This window comes from Hemiscyllium ocellatum, chromosome 21 (assembly GCF_020745735.1).
Source record: "Hemiscyllium ocellatum isolate sHemOce1 chromosome 21, sHemOce1.pat.X.cur, whole genome shotgun sequence".
NCBI classification, from domain to species: domain Eukaryota; kingdom Metazoa; phylum Chordata; class Chondrichthyes; order Orectolobiformes; family Hemiscylliidae; genus Hemiscyllium; species Hemiscyllium ocellatum.
The window spans coordinates 9,677,159-9,693,129 of record NC_083421.1 but is presented as its reverse complement, the minus strand read 5'-3'; positions in this window follow the sequence as shown (position 1 = coordinate 9,693,129).

The window sequence follows — 15,971 nt, the reverse complement described above, 5'->3', positions numbered from 1 at the left end:
CTCTCAGAACCTTTTCAAGTAAGTTGCCTGGTACAGACTTTAAGTTTAGTGGTCCATAGTTCCCAGGTTTTTCTTTGTAGCCCTTCTTGAATAAGGGCACAACATTTGCAACCCTCCTGTCCTCCGGGACCTCACCTGTTGGCCAGCGATGATGCAACAATATCAGCCAGGGCTCCCGCAATTCCTTCTCTGTCCTCCTGCAGTGTTCGTGAATATATCTGGTCAGGACCAGGAGATTTATAGAAATAATGCAAAGTGTGAATAATACATTTATTAATTATTTCAGATATTAATACCAAAGAAAGGAAACGTGACACAATGATGATTGACATAACAAATTAGAAAATGTATTAATCATAGCAAGTGGCTTCGGAAGAATTTCAGTCATTGTGGATACCTGAAGATTCTCGGAAATTCACGATTCAGAAACAAGAGCCATGAAATTGATAAGGAAATCAAAAACAGACCATGAATGCTAACAAACAAGAACAGAAACACTGCATAAACCTACAATCTGTACTTCAAATGAAACAAAGTAAAAGCAATGTCAAATATGGAAATTGGCAATCGGGAGAGGAGAGTTTATTGTGAAAAACAGGGAAATGGCCAAGAAAATAACCAGTTACTTTGCATCTGTCTTCATGGAGGAAGATCCACAAAATCACCCAGTAATACCCAGTGATCATGTAGGGCTTGTGCAACTGAAGACATAAAGTCAACTTATATCAGTAACAAGGAGGTATTTGAGAATGTAACTGGATTAAGCATTGCTAAGTCTGACAAACCTAATTATGCATATTAAAATGTCTGACATAAATCGGCAATAGAAATATTAATTGCACTGTCGAGGACTATGTTTCATTTTCCCGTGCATTCTGCAGAGGCTGGAAGCCATTGTGGATAAATGGAAGTTAGCAAACGTGGTCCAAGCACTATAGATTAATGGAAGGAATCCACGCATCTGTAAAGGGAAGAAGACATAGTTTGGAGAACTAACAATTAACTTGACATCTGCAGGTTGAAATCTGTTGGAATCTATTATACAGCATATGATGTTGGATCTTTAGGAATTAACAGCAACAATGGAGAAAATCCATATGTATTTCTGACAGATGTCTAACTCGATGTGCTATTAGTTTTTAGACCCCATCAACCACCCTCTGAGAAAAGGAACAGGAAGTGACTTTGCCACAGGAAATAGCATCACCATAGGAAACGACATCACCACCAAAAAGAAATCCAAACATATAAATGGAAAGCAAGAATTTTAAGCATTGGTTCGCATGAGGTCCACTGAAGATGTTACCTAGTAAGATAACGAAACGTCTGGAAATGTAGCGAGCAAACCTACATCCATTGTGTAAAGTGTTGGTGACCCAATCTGAGAAAAAAATATACTGACCAGAAAAAAGTGCAATGGACATTGTCCAAAATAATCCCTCAGATGGCGAGATTGCCTGATGAGGAAACTCGGCCTGTGTTTTTAAGAGTTTGAAAGAATGAGAGGAGGGTCACAATGGAACTTGAAAACTTCACAAAACATACGCCAAGTTGGAAATAAACAGGACGTTTCCTTGGCTGTCAGTTCCACATTCAAGGCAAATAATTGATGTTTAAGGGACAGACCATTTAAGACCGCAATAATGAGGAAATTCTTCACTTGGTGAGAACTGCCTAAAACAGGGGCATAGAAACCTGCTGGTAGGGCAAATTTAGGGAGAATCCCCAGATATTCTGCAAGTGTGTCAAGCGGAAAAGAATAACAAGCAAAAAGGTCGGAGTCATTCGTGACTTGCCAAGTTGCATCCAAATCACCTTACTGTTAGGAGACAGAGGGTAGTGGTTGAAGGCTGTTGGTGTGACTGAGACTGGTATCCAATGGTGTATCACAGGGATCAGTACTGTGTCCCTTATTATTTGTGATACGGAGGTGTTAGTGTTGGACTGAGGTGGACAAACTTAGAAATCACATCACACCAGGTGATAGTTCAGCAGGTGTATTCAGAGGCACGAGATTTCAAAGCGCAAAACTACCTGATGAAGAAGCAGCTCTTCAAAGCTAATGCCTCCGAATAAACTTGTTGGAGTATAACCTGGTGTTGTGTCATCTTTAACCTGATTATTTGTGGTATTCATAAATGATGCAGCTGTGAATATAGACAGGGGTGGCGGGAGAGTGACAACTAAGTTTGTGTTTGATACAAAGATTGGCCGGGTGGTTGGCAGTGAGGAGGAATGTCTTATGTTACAGGAAGATACAGATGGAATGGTCAGATGGTTGGATCAATGGCAGATGGAATGTAACCCTGATAAATGTGAAATAATGCACTTTGGAATAAGGAACTGGACAGGGGAGAACTCAATGAATGGCAGGAGGCTTGGAAGATAAAGCAAGGATCGGGGTTTGGGCCCCAGCTATTCCCAATACAATCATATATTTGATTGAGTGGATCAAACACAAGATTTTCAAGTTTGCAGATGGCACTAAACAATATCATAATGTGAGTGGGTGAGCAGGATGTCAAAATGCTTCAAGGTGATTGAGACAAGTGATGTGTACGGACAAATACGTGGCACATGAGGAGCAATGGGGAGGGGAGGCGTGGGATATGTGATATGTGATATTGTGACTTTTGATGGGAAAACCAGAACTGGAGCCTATCATTTGAAAGGGCATTGTTTGAAAAATGTTGATCTATAAAGGAACTTAAGCTGCATTTTTTTCTTCTGTGCAGCCCTCCAAGGTCAGTGTAGGGCAATGAGATCTGAATCATGAAGTCAATACTGGTAATGGCATTGGCACGCTGACCAGTGTATACAGACCCAACAAGTGGGGAGCTGTAACATTGATAAATGATCTGGATCTCCCTGTACACCAGTCACTGAAAGCAATATTGCAGGAGCAGAAAGCAGATACGCAGATAAATCGTGTATTCACCTTCATTTCAGGGGGATTTGAATACAGGAATAAGGGTGTGTTACTGCAGCTGTACAGGGCGTTGGTGAGACCTCATCTAAAACACTGTGCAGTATTATGTACAGTTTTGGTCTCCTTACCTCATAAAGGACAAACCTGACATTGAGGGAGAGCAGCGAAGATGACCCGACTGATTGCTGTTATGGGAGCAGAATCTGGGGCGCCTGGGCCTGAATTCCATGAGCTTTAGGAAAATGAGTGGAGATATCAGTGAAATATATACAACTCTGTCAGGACAAGACAGATTCAAGACAGGGGTGACAATTCCCCTGGCTGGGACATCAAAACAAGGGGCCAGAGTATTAGGCACAGACAGACCACTCTGCATTGAGATGAGAATAAATGTCTGCACTCAGAGACTGCTGAACCTGTGGAAACCAAGGCACTGAATATAAAAATGGATTTCTGGAAACTAAAGGGATAGGGAGAGAGCAGAGTATGGTATGAAGATAGAGGATCAGATATCATTACAGGTTGCTCTCCAATAACGTGGTAGCTGTGTTCCTGTGCATCACTGTGTTGCAGAAAATCATACAATATTACTAATGTGGTCTATTGGGAAAAGTGAATAATGGGCGAACCGCAAAATATCAGTAAAAAACAAAATTAATGTTTGTCTAACACACACACTTGCACAGTCTAATTCAACCTTTCAATCATAAAAGGTAATGAAATAATGCTGTAAATGCAACACTTTCACAATACAGTCACTGGCTACATCCCTGTACCTTTCACCAAATTCTTCACCAGAAAGCGCACAGGGCTGAATGGCCACGTGATGCTAACTTCGAATTCCATTTCTCCTCAAGATTCTCCCCCGGTTTGAAATAAAATTCCTTCTAATTGAACTAATTGTACTTCAGGCTCAGGTTCAAGACTTTGCAGAGCGGATTGCATTCCTGTTTTAGCTGAACACTCCGAGGGTGCATTTTGCAGACAGAGGATCCTGAAGCTGGGTTTTGTTGTTGAGCTGGTGCCTGGCAAGGAATCGTGTCACAGTGAGCGGGAGCTCACTTTATAGAAAAAAAGGTGTACAATTCACAAATCGCATTGCAGTCAATCATGCTTAATAAACCCGCATTACCAGAGAACTGCTTTTATATTGAACCGAGGAGCAAGATTGATGGACTGAAGGGACTACAACTGTTCTTATTTTATATGTCACAATGTTTAAACATATTATTGGATATGAACACTGTGTCGGGAAAACTGCATTGAGGAGATTTTCTCAAGAACTAGAATGGGGAAGGCTCAATGTGTTGAATGGCCTACTCCTTTCCCGATGTTTCCATGCAGTCTGTGGGAAAGCTGTGTAAATGTTGTCACAAGCTCTCAGATGTTAGGAAGGAGGTCTCTGCAGGGTCAACAGGACTGTGATTCCCGTTCCCTTTTCTGATATCGAGGCTGGTGCGGGATATTCTGTCTGGTTTTATCCTTTAAGACCTTGGAGCAGTGTGATACAATTGAGTGTCTTGCTTGGCCGTGTCAGGGACCATTGAAGACTTTATCACATGGCTCTGTGTCTGGAGTTATTTTTAGGCCAGACCAGGAAAACACGAGAGATTCACTTCCTGCAAGTACATTGGGGAAGGAGATCGATGTTTACAATCAACATTGGATGCAAGGTCACTGTTACCATCACCAGATTCTAGATCTTGATATTTTATTTTCTTTTTTAACTTCCACCAGCTGCCCAGAGCATTATCCTGTATTGGATTAATAATCCAGTGACATTTCCACAACAGCACTATGTCCACATAAGAACCCATCGAAAATCACACTGAGTGGGTTATTTCTGTGCTGCTTGACAGCTCTGTCAAAATGAACTCCGATCAATTTGATTATCGTGAAGGGACTGAGGGGGTGTTAAATGGACAGAACGTAATTATTCACCTATTAGACGACTGAATATAGTTGAGTAATTTTCCACATTGCCAGGGAGTTGTCAGAGTTGGAGCTGGAATGAAACCCTTCCCCAGGGACACGGCTTGTTGTGCAGCACAAGTCTTCAATCCTATTGCAGGAACGGGGTCAGGGTGCATTGCCTTTGTCGTATCTACTGTGTTCAGCTGTTTCTTCATGTCACAGGCAGCATATCGAATTGGTTGAACACTGCCATCTGTGATGCTGTGGATATCATGGCAAGGGTGAGGTGGATCATCCATTCAACACTTCTGGCTGTGGATGGTGCAGATAATACATCCTTGTCTTTTTCACTAATGTGCACGGCTGTTTCATTATTTAGGATGGGGATATTTCTGGTGTCATCTCCTCCAGTAAGTTGTTTAGTAGTATACCGACATTTTTATCTGGATGTGGCAGCACTGCAGAGCTTAGATTTGATCTGTTGGTCTTGGGATCATTTCGTCCTCTCTATCAGATGTTAGTTCTGCTGTTTGGAATGAAACCACACAAGCGCCATAGCTTTGATGGTTTGTCATCAGCTTTAGGTACACATTGTTCTGACATTGGCATGTTCACCCACACTCGTCACTGAACCATCACTCGGCTTGGTCGTTATTGTAGACTGATGGAATATCCTGGGGAAAATGTTGCAGATTACGTTTGAATACAATCCTGCTTCTGTTGCAGCTGTTGTCTACAGCATGACATGAAAACCCAGTTTGGGCTGCAATATCTGCAATTCAATTCTACTGTCTGTCCCCTAGTTAACATCGAGACCCATTCACAGATCAGCCGTGTACTCAGTGACCACACATTGTTTCTGATGCGGTAATACTTCCATTTTCATATTCTCATTCTGCTGAGGGTTCTCCTTCCTGTCCTGCTTTCAATTTGTTATATGATTCAAACTCTTGAACATAATCATCTGAATCTTTTCCTTGCTCGTTGTACCATCTTCTGCGTATGCATTGAATGTGTTTCCCTCTGGTTTTCACCCTGACCATGATTAAGTACTCTGTGCTGTCAGTGATGCCAGCCTTATGCAGTTTCTGAGCGAAAATGTCTGTACTTTGCATTATCGTTCAGTTCCCAGTGCACGGCGCTCTGTGTTGGATAGGGCATTTGAGCAGCTTTCACACATGTCATTGGAACTTGTTCAAAAACAAATTGCTGCAGAAACAAAGCAGGTCTGCCGGCATACTTTGTAGTGAATGTAGATTTAATCTTTCGGGTCCAGTGACCCTCTACAAAGCTCGCAGTATCTCCAGCAATTTTTGTATTTACTTCCAGCATCTATAGTTATTTGTTTAATTGAAAATTTGTGCTGTGCCTATTCGTTTCTGAAGAAACCCAGCAGATCTGGCAGAATCTGCAGAGACAGAGAAACAGAGTTAGCGTTACAACTCCAATGTGAATTGTTCAGAACTGACAAGAATTGGAAATTGGGCGTTTTAATCCCTTGCCAGAGATGGGGGTTGGGTGACTTGGAAAAGAGGGTGTGGAAAAAGATAAACGGGCTATTAGCAGTAGTGAACGAGAAGATGATGCAAAATGGGTTTAAATTAAGGTATGAATGGGGGAAAGGGGGTTCTGTCTAACTGAGTGTAAGATAAAGAATACACAAACACACAAGGAGGAAGAATGTTGATCTTCTGGTGTTAAATAAATCTAGATCTATACGTTTTCACAGTATACATCATCACTGCCTTCACACTATGGAATTCAGGTGCTTGACCTCTTACTGGCACTAGTAAGAGTTTCATGTAACATAGAGCAAAACTAACAGTATGAAGTTTAGGCTGTTTTTTACACCTGTCATTTTTAATATTCTTTCAAATTTGCAGTGCTTATCGTTAAACATTTGATCTTGAAGTTAGTATTAGATGGAATGTACGAGGTTGAGGGTGGCAGTCTAGAAATTTATAATATCATGGGAGGCATGGATAGAGTGAATAGCGAAGGTCTTTTCTGCAGGATCGAGGAGTTCAAACACAGATGCATAGCTTTAAGGTGAAAGGGAGGAAACTTGAAAGAGACGTTTTTTTTACACAGAGGGAATGTATGTATGTATGTATGGAATGAGATGCCACAGGAACAGTGGTAGATACAAGTACAGCTACAGTATTTCAAAGACATTTGGACAAACATATGAATGGGAAACGTTTAGAGGCATATGGGCCAAGTGCAAGTAGATGGGATTAGTTTAATTAAGAAAATTAATTTAGAAAACCTGGTCAGCATGGACAACTTAGACCAAATGGTTTATTTGTGCACGCTATGACTGTATGATTCTAGAAAGCGAGGAAAATGTACGAAAAGATGTGATGTAATAAATTGGCAAGAAATTTAAAAACAAGCACCGTGAGCTTTTCCGTCGACATATAAAAAGCTTGAAGATATGTGTGTGAGCTGAAGCAGAAGTGATGTGAGGAAAGTACATTGAGGACATTAGGAGGGTGTGACTGGAGAACTGGCCATAGGGAACAGGCAATAATTTACACCAGTATTTTAAATCACTCCTCATGGGGAAAGTACCGTAAGCATATCAATGGTATCGAGAAAGTGGTAATAGGAGGAAGGGTCTTGAACTGTCTCTAACGAAAGGAACAAGGTTTTTATCTAACAGACAAGAATAAGGATAGGCAGGTCCGCAGCATTTCATACTTAATTTCAAAATAAGTGGTTACTGCGTGAAATATTCCATAAATCTCTGGATTGCAAGAGTGTTCCAGAGAAACTGGAGAACCTCCGATGTGGCGCCTGTCTTCAAGAAATGAATGAGACAGAAAGTGAGAACCATTTAGCCTAACCATTATTGCTGGGAATCTGCTCGAGCCTGTTATTAAGGAAGGAATTGCAGGGCATTTAGAAAAGCTTACTGCAGAATTAGCACGGTTTTGTGGAGGGGAAACTATTTTTGTTCTGTAAAATCATACAAGTTCTTTTTTGGAGATCCCTAAGAATGTCAAGATTTGAGTCATGTTGGAAAAACATAGCATGTCAGGCAGCATCCACGGAGCAGGAAAATCAATGTTTCGGGCAGGAACCCTACATCAGGAATCCCTGAGAAAGTGACAAGCAGATTTGATAAAGGAAACTGGTGAACATGAGGCTTTCCAGAGATTCTTCATAAGGTATCACAAAATAAACGTACTGACACAAGGCAGAGGCTCGTAGTATGATGAATAATATATTAGCATGGGATGATGGTTGCTTAACACAGAGAAATCGGAGAGTTAGGATTAATGGATTTTTATGAAAAAGACGTATTAACTGGGTTGGCACAAATATCAGGCCGATGGCATCAGTTATTTACAATCTACACTGATAGCCTGACAGCGGGAGCTGAGTGGAATATACATCCGAGTTTGGAGATGACACTGAGAACCAAAATGCAGGCTGCTATTTAATGAAGAGGACTCCCAAAAGAGGAGCAGTACAAAGGGATTGTCGTCTTCCTGTGTATGAAACGTAATGTCAGCATGCTGATGCAGCAAGTAACTAGGTTCGTTCATGAGGCAGCTTCCTGGGATGGGAGGGTTGAATTATTGAATACATTTAAAATGGTGAGGCGATTATTCATTGTGATTGAAATGAATGAGGGTGATATTACTGAAATGTACTAGATGCAGAGGGGGCTTGACAAGGTAGATGCTGAGAAGGTGTTTCCCCTGAGTCTCGAACTCAAGGTGGTAGATACCGAATAAGGAACATCGATTTCAATTTGAGGTGAAAAAATGATGTATTCTCTCAGAAGGTAGTGAATGCCTGGAAGTCCCTAACCCAGAGATTTGGGTAGGAAAGTGGAGTTGAGCCCGGAAGTAGATCAGCCATGTTCTTATTGGATGAGAGTTCAGGCTTGAGGCGGCGAACAGCTGACTCATGTTCCTACTTCTCACGTTTTTATGCTATGCTTTTGGAAATTAATTGTTTATTTTCCTGGAAGTCGTGTTGTACAATGTTGCATTCGGGAGAGGAGAAAATTGGCCTGAGGTAACCCTGGATGGGGTATGGGAACGGCATTCAGAGCAATTCTAGTGCAGAAGTTACAGAGGGGGGAAGCCTGGAAAAAGGGATTGCGGCTGGGGGTCACTTCCTGACCAAGCCTGGAATTTCCAAGTGCATTTCCGAAACTACACCTAACCATTGGCGTGGCCTCGATCTGCCTGTGTGTAGCAGGTCTGAAGGGCTGAATGGAACATCAGAACATAAGGCTGAGGGACACGAGTGGGCCATTCGGCCCTTTGACACTACTCCACCAGTAAATAAGGTCATGGGTCATCTCATTGTGATCCCAGCTGCACTTTTCTCCCAATGCACCATTATTGCTGATTCACCTGTCTATGGGTAATCAGATGAAGCCAGCCTCGATATAATATAAAGATTCCCCAAATTTCTGGGAAAGGGAATTCCCACTTGAATGAAATCCCACTTTGTAAATTTTTCCTCACTCCGTTTCTGACTGTGGTTGGAGGGTGTCACTGCTTCCTTTTCTAGTCTCACTCCTCCACTGCTCACAATAAATTTTAAACGTAACCAGCTTGGTGATATGACTGATGATAAAGGTCTCAGACTGGGTCAGGTTTAGTGATAGGAACAAGTCAGGCAGATTTCTTTCATCAGCCGCAGGTAACTAATAGGGCTAACGGAGTAGCATGTTAGATTTGTGGTTAGCACTGCTGCCTCATATCAGCAAGGAGCTGAGCTCAATTCCAACCTCGTCTGACTCTCTATGTGTAGTTTGAACATTCTTCCCGTGTCTGTGTGGGTCTCTTCCCAGTTCGCCTGTTTCCTCTCACAGTTCAAAGATATACAGCTTAGTTTGATTGGCCATGCTAAATTACCCAGTGTGACCAGGGATGTGTAGGTTAAGTGGGTTAGTCATGGGAAATGCAGGGTTACATAGTAAGGGTAGGGGGACAGGTCTGGTAGGATACTGTTCGGTGGGTTGGTGTGGACTCGATGAGTCGAATGTCCTGCTTCCACACTGTAGAGGTTCAATGACAACGGCATCAAGTTTGGGTTATTAACTCCCACTCCGTATATAACTGATCCACTCGCCTCAAGGCTTTGTATATTTCAGTAAGATCAGCTCTCATTCCAAGGGTAACCTGTTAAAGTCCTCATAATATCAACACTTCATACATGGAATAAATTAAGTGAAACACCTCTGAACTGCTTCCAATATTACTATATCCTTTCTCAGATAAGAATGCAAAAATAAAACTAATCTCACACACCGATGAGTCAGTTTATTTTTGTTTTCTCAGGGTGGAGTGAACCTTTGGAACACTCTTCCCTGCAGACCATTCGAGGCAGAGACATTGAATATTTTTGAGGCAAGGTTCACGAATCACAAAGGAGTCAAGGATTATCGAGGAGTGGGCAGCAATGTGCAGTGTTGGGGGAAAAGTAGACAGTGGTACCGAATGACACGGCTCCGGAATATCCAGGAATTAAAAGAAATGATAACATCGATAAAGTTTTAAGGGGGACACAAGATGGCAGCGATCTGAAAGGTCTGCTTTGCAGATCTCTGCATCACAGTAATGCTCTACCCCACCCCACCACAGTCATTTACTTACAATTCAACACTAAAGGAGCTATAGAATCGTGACTAATCCCATTTTGTCAAATGGAATAACAAAATACAGGAAAGGATCGAATAAGTCCCAACACGCAGCGAACCCGTCAGAAGGTTTCAGCATACCTGTGGCCGCACCTGTAACCCCCTCTGCTCGTTCAATGGACCCAATTACTCGCCAGGCCTTGGTCACCGAGTTCACTAAGTTACCTGAAATGATTGAAGCCAAGACTGAAATAAAATTCAGCAGGAGGATACAACCATTCTCAGCAGTGCTCCAAAAACATAAGCAGCAACTTGAAAGCCTTGGAAACAGAACAGATGAGGTCGAGCGCCAAACTGCAGAGGCAGAGACTGTGATCGATTCCTGTCAGGAGCGGATCCTCACCTTTGAAAAACAGGTCCGTACCTTAACTGAACAAGGTGACGACCTCGGAACAGGGGCAGGATGAAAAACATTCATATCATCGGTCTGCTGGACCGATAAAGGTAATCAGCCAGTGAGATTTTTTCGAGAACTGGCTGCAGTGATTCCTCCACTTTGAAGCTGAAGAGTGACGGATGAAGAGTGAGACAGTTCATCGGGTTACGGTGAGCAGGTCAAGCTCAGACCAACGCCCTCACCCTGTCCTTGTGCGATTACATAGTTGCAGGGACAAACAAAGACTTATGGAAGCTTCCAGAACACAGGGAAAAGACCCGACGAGGGCTCCAGGATTATGATCTTCCAGGTCTTTTCAGTGGCAGTGATTCATAAAAGAAAATCTTTTGATGATATCAAGAGAAGATTAAGAGAACTTGAGATTCAGTATTCCTTAATGAACTCAGCGGTGCTCCGTATGCTTTCAATAGATCCACGCACTGGTGGATCTTTCAATAGATCCACTGACACTCCAGAGGATGTGAAAACTTTGTGGACACTTTAAAGTAGGCTGGATGCTTTAATGGAAAGCGATAATCTTGTTTATCATTTTTAAAGGAAAGTTTGTTGAAGGTTTCTGGTATTAAGTACTGTTAAATTATAGTCGGGGATGGGTAGAGTACACACTTTTAACTTCTTCATTAGTATTACTATTCTTTTTTCCCTTGCTTAGTTTGTGTGTCGGTTTCGGCTCAAGCTGGAGGGAGGTATGAAGGTGATCCTGATGACTGAATACCTACCTAAGGGCAGTTCAATCCCGATGTTTGTGATTAATTGCCCTGGATGCAGTATTGTTAATGGGGCAGAAGATAAAGATTTGTGACGTGGAAATGCCCCAGTCGGCGGGGGATAAATGCCATTGACACTTTGTATCCTTTTTTTTGTGTTTATACGTATTTAGTTTTGGAACGTTTTGAGAGCTTGTTAGTTGTAGTAGCTTTAGTTTGTATGTCTGATTAGGTTCTATGATCCTTTTTTCGTTGGTGCTCAGCGATTTGTAATTCGAGTTCTTCCTCTCTGGATTTCAAATATTGATTCAGTGTGTAATGGCTAATGTCGTGCTTAAATGGTGTATCTGGAACATTTAGGGGAGCCATTCGCCAGTTAAGAGGGAAAAGGTACTTTCTCGTCTTAAAAAGGAAAGGGTGGATATTGCCGTATTGCAGGAGATGCACTTTGATGACAAGGAACATTTGCCATTACAGCAAGGTGTGTTTCATTGGGTTTATTTCTCGTCTTTTAATAATAGGAATAGGGGAGAAGCCATACTGGTGAGGAAGAATCTTTCTTTAAAATTAATAGACTGTATTAGATACCCACGGGAGGATCATAACCCTCAAAGATATATGGGGAAGAAAGCGATATTTTGAATATTTATTGCCCCCTGTCTCACTGCCTTAAATTCATGATAGAAGCATTTTCCAATTTAAGTAATCTTTCTTCGCAGTACATTATCCTAGGAGGAGATTTCAATTGTGTTTTGCACCGACGGTGGACATAATGGCCAAAGGCACTCAGTACCATCTTTCCAATCTAAGCAAATAGTGGACTGTTGTATGGAACTGGGGCTGGTGGATGTATGGAGGCAGATCCACCTCATAGGTAGGGATTTTACTTTCTTCTTTAACCCGCAGAAATGCCACATTAGGGTTGATCTCCTCCTCACCCTGCAGCAATCTTCGATTCAGTCTTGTTCTGTACAATTGGGAATATTACCATTTATGACCATGCAGCAGTATACCTATTGGTTAAGATTAACGGCAATATAGCAGGTTCGAGACACTGGCGAATGGATCCCTTTATTCTTAAAGATAGTAAGTAGATTCAGTATTTCTGTAATGAATTCAGATCTTTCTTAGCCATTAATTCAGATTCAACCAGTAACCCATCCATTCTATGGGAAATTGCTAAGGCTTATACCAAAGGAATAATTATTCCTTAGGATGGAGCAGAAGTGGGAGCAGGAACGCTTGCTCCAGGCACGGTTGAAGGCATCCGAGAGGGCATACTGTGATAGACCCTCGGTGGTTAGGCTGCAGAGGATCATAATACATCGGTCTGCAGTGAATTCCATGCTCACACAGACAGCCAAGAAGGAACTTACTTCTGCAAAACAAAGACTGTTTGAGCATGGTGATAAGCCAGGCAAGTATTTAGCCGACCTTGCGAGGAAAAAGAGAGGCCCACAGCCATTACCTTAATTTGGGAAGGTACTGGAAACCTTACCTGCGATCCCATAAAGTTTAAAGCAGTATTTCGGAGATTTTTCTCCGAAATATATCAGACTGAGCATTATGAGGCTAGATGGACAAAAAAGAATCTTTCTTGAAGAATTTGGATCTTCCAGGGGTGACCCCCAAATAAGTGTCTTGCCTTAATGCACCATTGTCAGTGCTGGAGGGTGAAAAGCTGTTACCGGGCGGAAAGGCGCCCGGTCCTGATGGATGTCCACGTGAATTTTATGAGGAATTTATAAACCTATTGTCAGGGTCGATGCTTACCAGTTTAGTCACTCACGCAGTCATGACTGCCTCCCACCATCCTTAAGAGAGGCTCATATTTCTCTTATTTTTAAGAAAAGGAAGACACCGAAAGATTGTGCTTCCTATAGGCCCATCTCACTTCTAAATGTTGATTTCAAAATTCTGTCTGAGTCCCTTATATGAAGGATGGAAACTATTTATCGTTCCATTGACAAAGTGTACCAAACCGGCTTATAAAAGACTGCAGATATTCCAACAATGTTAGATTACTCAATATGATCCAAGTGTGTCAACAGCAAATTATAAAGGTAATAATGATCTCTTTAGATGCAGAGAAGGCGTTTGCTTGGGTTGAATAGCTGTATCTCTTCTATACGTTAGAATGATTTACCTCGGCAAAGTTTTTGTAAAGTGGGTGAGGGTCCTTGAAAGTGATCCTCTGTGTGCGATCCTGTAAAATTAATATGTCTAGCGGCAGTCGACGAGGTTATCCCCTTTCACTAGTGTTGTTTACGTTGGTGATTGAGCCACTGACGAAGGCCATTTGCAGGGACCCCAACATATCTGCCCCAGAAGTGGGATGGAAGTCACGTAGGATTACATTGTCTGCAGATGACGGTCTTAAATTTTTGGTACCTCACCTCATGCAATGCATACGTTAGTTTGATGCCTTTTTCGGATGTACCTTTGATTTTACAACGTCGGGGGCCATGACTATGGGCGAACTCAGGAAAATAACTGATGCTGTGGGAGAATCCTGATTTCCTTTTCAATGGTCCCAGGGGGTAATGAGGATGTTCCCTATTTAGGTGTATTCGTTAATGCTATATTTGAACTTATATTTACGTGGGATTTGTCCATTTGTTTGACAAAATTAGACAAGACCTTCGAATATGGGAGCACTTCCAATATCCTGGCTAGGTCAGATAGTTCTTATTAACATGATTTCCCTCCCTTGTTTGCTATACCGTGTGTGAATGCTTTCTTTGATGTTTCCCAGAAAGACATTTAGGAGACTAAATGGATGATGTAGCTCCTTGATTTGTCACCATAAGCGACCACCATAAGTTAACCAAATTACATCGAGACCACAGTTTGAGGGGAGTAAATCTCCCGAATATTAAAAGCTATCAAAAAAGCTCTTCTTTACCCGATGTTAGTGAGGCCTCGGCGTCAATATGTTTAGATATTGAAGCTTCTCAGGCAAAGTGCTCCCTTATTAGTCTGCTATTCAGAGACAAAATGAGGACATTTATGGAGTATTGCCATTTCCCAACCAGTATCAATAATTTTAAAGTAGGGAGTGCAATGTTTCCGATTTAGGGCAATACAGCAAAACCTCATTTCTTACCCCAAAACGTGGTGTACCGTGTTTCCGACGGGGGATACTGGATTCCATGTTTAAACTGTGGGCAACTTGTGGGTGTATCTTGCTTTGATGATTTATCTGAGGGAGAAGCAAGGATATCCTTTGATCAAATATGTCGTAACAATAGACTAACGAGTAGAGATCTCTTCTGTTTTATTTTTTTTATCAGATCAGAGATGTTATTCCAAAGAGAACCACGCTTTTAACAGACTCGTACAGATCCGATTCAGAGAAGAGGGTGCTTAGTGCTAAGAACACACTCTCTGTCAGTACACTTTGTCATTTGTTGGACAGTGGCCCCTCAGACGAGACTTTGTGCCTTTCTGAGGTCTGCAAAGAGAGTTGGGAGTTCAGATCTCTTTGGACACAGGGGACGATATTTGTGAAAATGCAAGAAGTATTTCGACCTGTAAGAATACTGTCGCCATGTAGTTAAAGATTCTTCACAGAGTCTATCTGGCCGCAGATCCTCTCTCAAACTTCAAGATGGGATTATGTCTTAAATACAGAATGACTATGGGCACACTTACTCATTGCTTGTCGACCTTCCACCAGCGCTATAAGAGCGGTGTGTTCGGTGGGATGGAGAGGATCTTGGGAACGGAATTGAAGATGGCTTAGGTTTCCCTTTTCCTGGGCCTGCCCAGTCTACCTTACTCAGATGTGTATAGGAAAAAGTACTTCAATACCCTCACTCCCTGTGTTTACAAAAATGTTATGTTGTGTTAGGTGTCTGAAAACCCCTGGGTCTATTGCGTTGACGTATCCTAGTCATGGAGCATAGCCCTTTGGAATTTTTTAAAGGTATGTTGCACCAGAAAATAGAGGATTTTTACAAGGCATGACAGCCCTTTTTGAATTACCAAGATACAGGCTGATCTGCCACGCTAATAAGGACTTTTATATAGCTATGAAGAACTTGACTAATGAATGTAATGTCCAGAAAGGAAGAAATACGAACAAATGAACGTGTATTAGTTAATGCTCTTGGAGGTTGAGAGCTATAGTTTTGTTGCACTGAGTTCTACTATTCGTTTTTTTTAATTTTTCTTCGGTCCATTGATTTTCCTTGTTTTTATTTTTATCTACATGCACATAAGTGTAATTGTGTTCATTTGCATTGCTTTTTGAGTTGGGTATTATTGGTTCATTGAGCATTAAAACGAGTTTCTCTGAATAAAAATATTTTTGACAAAAACAAAATGTTAATATGGACAGAATAGAGTACCAAA